The 4,433-nt window shown below is 42.1% G+C and overlaps 1 long non-coding RNA gene across 1 annotated transcript; it reads right to left on the minus strand.

The window, feature by feature from the left end:
- Window positions 1-1,480: 1,480 nt before the first annotated feature.
- Window positions 1,481-4,165, minus strand: LOC311340188. Its single transcript, XR_014633247.1, has 3 exons — window positions 4,096-4,165; window positions 2,903-2,979; window positions 1,481-1,872 (listed from the first exon to the last, which is right to left on the minus strand). It is a non-coding gene; the product is annotated as an uncharacterized lncRNA (long non-coding RNA).
- Between the last annotated feature and the right edge of the window lie 268 nt (window positions 4,166-4,433).

Genomic DNA, 4,433 nt, shown 5'->3' on the forward strand with positions numbered 1-4,433 from the left:
AAAACTATCTGACAGTTCCAACACACATCCACATGTGTGACCAATGGGTCTTCTGGAGAAGTCTGACATTTTTGTAAAGACAACCTGGATTTTGCTACAAATTATTACATCGCTGCCTGTAGTAAAACGCAGAAATTTTCCAAGACATTCGTCATCTGATTCTCTTAGGTACCGTCTCAGGTGGTTTACCACCTCCTGCTGCTTTGCGGTGGTGACCTGTTCAAATTCCAGGAGGCCTTGGACTCTCCTGGGAGTGGGTTTGATTGCCTCATAATGTGCCCGCAGCTCATCAATGCCGATCATTCCCTTTGTCACCTCTTTCCAGCAGTCCATAACGTATCTTGGTTTTTGAATGAGATCTTTATGGGCGATTTCCTCCAAGATCTGTGGCAGTGTGTGGGCGTTGACAGCCTTTCTGCACTCGTATGCCTCCAGCACATCCATGAGGTCATTGTAATCCACCTTTGAGAAATCCTCAAGTGCTGCTTTGAGGATGACCTTGTCCTGAGAACTGACATAGTTCAGGAAACTATCCAGGATGTCACAGCACACACATCCATGAAAGAAGTCCTCCATCAGAGGAAGAGCTAATTTTATAGGCAAGTACTGACAGGTGTAAAAACCTGACAGCAAAATTCTGCCAATGGCCTGCCAGGTCTCGCGGTTAAAGTCGTGCCTAATAAACGGAACTTTTACTGTTGTTCCAACAGTACAGCGATCATAGAATTCTTCCCAAAAGGCGCAGTAAACATCTCTGACAACCCCTTCACCAATCCCCTTTTCCACACTGTTGTCTGGAAGAATTCTCCTAAAAACGAATTGTTGCGTGAGCACAGCAGGATCCATGAACTCCTTAATCAACTCGTTCAGGCAATTACCATGGTGTATTTCTATTATTCTGGTAGCACTGGCTTGTGATGTGGTGGCAGGTGGTTGTGCATCGTGGGATACAGGCGATGGTTGTGCTGAAGAGGCATCGTGGGATACAGGCGACGGTTGTGCTGAAGAGGCATCGTGGGATACAGGCGACGGTTGTGCTGAAGAGGCATCGTGGGATACAGGCGATGGTTGTGCTGAAGAGGCATCGTGGGATACAGGCGACGGTTGTGCTGAAGAGGCATCGTGGGATACTGTGGAGAGCAGTTCGTCAGGTGGAGCGTCCATCACTAGAAATGAGGAGGAAGAACCCGGTGATGGCTGCAGCTCAAACACAAACTCAAAGGGCTCTGTGTCATCATCATCACCATCAATGTCACCACCCGGACTTCCTGGACCAAAGGTCACTTCCTCATCCTCATCCTCATCCTCAATTGCAATTACCTTAGTGGTAGTTGCAATGTAAAATCGCAAACGAGCCATGCACAAAGTGTCGTAGATAAACCCAACAGTAAGATCCTTTTGCACAGGGTTTTGTTTGTAGTCCCTGAGTTCAAAGTTAAACCCCGATTCATGTCCTTTTGATGACATTCCATCTGGAAAGAAGAGCTTCTTTCCTCTTTGTAGAACCTCATTCATGCCACATTCCACTCCAATAGGTACCATTCTGGTCCCGCCTCCCTGCCTTGCTCTGATTTGCTTCATTTTTCCTCCCTCACAGTGCAACCATCCAATTTCAATTTTTCGGTGGCTTGCCTTACGCCTCTTATTTGAAGTAGGTGCTGATGTACCACCTGGTTCTGCATTTTGTTTTCTGTTTTCCTCAGCTTTTCTTTCATTTTGCTTGTTCCTGAGTTTTTCAAAAAGACCAATTTTGTGCTTCTGAAGAGCAGTCCCAGTTCTGCAAAAATTCCTCAGAGCTAGACGATCCCCGAATGATGAAAGGTACTTTGCCAGGTCATCGTCTTCCATCAACGGGATTATGTCTTTGTCAATCTGTAAAATCACAAACAAAATCGAATGTAAGTTGTTTTTCTCTTACAATAAAATATGGTGTGTGTGTGTGTGTGTGTGTGTGTGTGTGTGTAATTGAATTGATAGGTTCCAATTTCTATAACTCCTGGAAGCTGAAAATTTGACAACACCAGAAAAATGAGACTGTTTCAATTTCAAGTAGTTAGTGTGTAGCATGTGTAATGTAATACCAGTATAGATGTATTTTCCTGTCGACAACTCATTAAAGCCATTAATGTATAAAAAGTTGGCAACAAAAGTGAGGACACCTCAGAGTGAAAAGGTTCTTATCAAACTGTGCATAAAATATGTACACTACACCCATGGACTTGACATTCAAAGGTGATGATTGCCCAAACACATCCCTACTTTTTGTTTTGACATGATAGATCTCTGACATTGGTAACTTAGTGGTTATCAACTTGTTCATAACGCAGCCCATAAAATGAATACTATTTACCCATACCCATTTTCTAATGGAATCCCCCACCAACTCCCTGATGTTGACATCACTGGGCTGTTGAAAAGTTACACATCTGCTCTCCTCCTCCTTCCACATACAATGGATGCACCACACATGCTCAAATTAGTATCAAATACCTATACACACTTGCTCAGTCCAACAAGGCAGTGGTGGTCAACATAATGGTGTTAACTTTAGTCTTCATCAAGATGTATAACTGGGCAAATGATATTTTAGTAGTAGCACATGTCAGGGATGTGCAACCACAGCTAATGCCACTATTGTATGGATTAAATGTTGTTTTTAGTGGATTGTCTATGAACCATATTAATTGCTTTACATTAATTGCCAATTACTAATTAATTTATGAGCATTAGCTGTGGTTGTACCACCTGACGTCTGAGCCAAAAAAAACATAATTGACCAAACTACACGTGTAATAAAAAGTGTTCTAAGGCATCAACCCCCATTTAGTGTTTACATTACCGTACATGTACACATTCATATCCAGAAAAGCACAACCTGACATTTGTCATCTGAACACTTTACCTTGTCCTCTTCCAAGTGTTGTATTTCATGTTCTGGGGCTCTTCTCTGACGTAAGAAATCTGACACACTGAGACAGCCTAGAAAAGAGATGGCATATGCTGTAATTAACAAGGACAGAATGAAATTTCATTGTCAAAAAGTGCAGTGATATTCTGTTGAACTCAAACCCTTCACCTGGAGTACACTCGTCCTATGTGTAGTGTCCCCCCCCCCTTCTACGGTTTTGTGCAACATAACTTTAGGAATTGCATTAAGGCAACACATTTATGTTTACTACAGGGGATCTAGTAGGCGCATTTCCTTGCACTGCTGCTATAACTCTTATATTATTACAATGTTAGGTCTATTTTAATTGTCCATATATTTATACTAGTACTGTTATTATTATCACTATGCTTACTTTTTGTACTGTAGCCTACATATTTATTGCTGGTGACTAGAAAGTAATCTTGCACTGTTGCACTGTGGAGTTTTTTTCATTTACTATGCTTACATTTTACATTTTGTACTGTACATATTTATTTCACTAGAATTTAATCTTGCACTGTTGCACTGTTGGACTTATTTGCACTACCAACTTGACACACACCTCATACTGGATCACAGTACCAATCCTCAGTAGCCTACATTCATGCACATCTTATCCATAGTAGGCTATTTTACTGCTCCCTTAGTCATGTTGATTTGTTGATTTGCTTTGCATTTCCTGTTTACATTGTATTGTATGTCCATTCATGCTCAACGTGTGGCAATTTACGTCCGTATTTTGTACGTACGTTCTATCCGGTGGTGTCTTCAGCTGCTGGGACCTTGAATTTCCCCTTGGGGATCAATAAAGTATCTATCTATCTATCTATCTAGTGAGAAGTGTTAGGCGCTAGCCAGGCTAGTGCTGTGTAGCACTATGTAAATGTCTGGCGTGCGGTAGGCTACCTTGCATTATATTATTAAACGCATTTCCAAAGCCAAGTAGTTTTACATGTCCAAACGACGTAGGCTACTGCGGCCAAGTTGTCTGGTTGAACTCCACGAAGCAGTCACAGGCTAAGTTAGCCACACGGCACAAACTAGCCGAATAGTTGTGGCTAGCCAAACAACACCCGCGGCATCATCTAACCGCACTCCCACTCGCCTCATATAGGGTACTGCTTGAGTATCACAGAATGCAGCATAAACATGTATTATCTACCCACCTGCCGCAGCCATGGCTCCCCGGTTCCTCCAGTCGAACCACCAAGCGGAATGCGTGTGTCTCTCTGCCACTCCGTCTCAGCCATTGACATCTACTGGCCGCCAGTGAATGTCACTGCCGTGGAGGGTTGCATTCTACAGATTTCTGACTTTTTTTCTCGAAAGTTTTGACTTTTTTCTCGAAAATTTCGACTTTTTAAAATTTTGACTTTTTTTCTCGAAAATTTTGATTTTTTTCTCGAAAATTTTGACTTTTTTCTCGAAAATTTTGACTTTTTTTCTCAGAGATTTAGAATTAATATATTACTCCGTGGCCCTAATGCTCTTCCGTAAAATAGCG

Source organism: Micromesistius poutassou (assembly GCF_964030765.1).
Source record: "Micromesistius poutassou genome assembly, chromosome: 3".
In the NCBI taxonomy this organism is placed as follows: domain Eukaryota; kingdom Metazoa; phylum Chordata; class Actinopteri; order Gadiformes; family Gadidae; genus Micromesistius; species Micromesistius poutassou.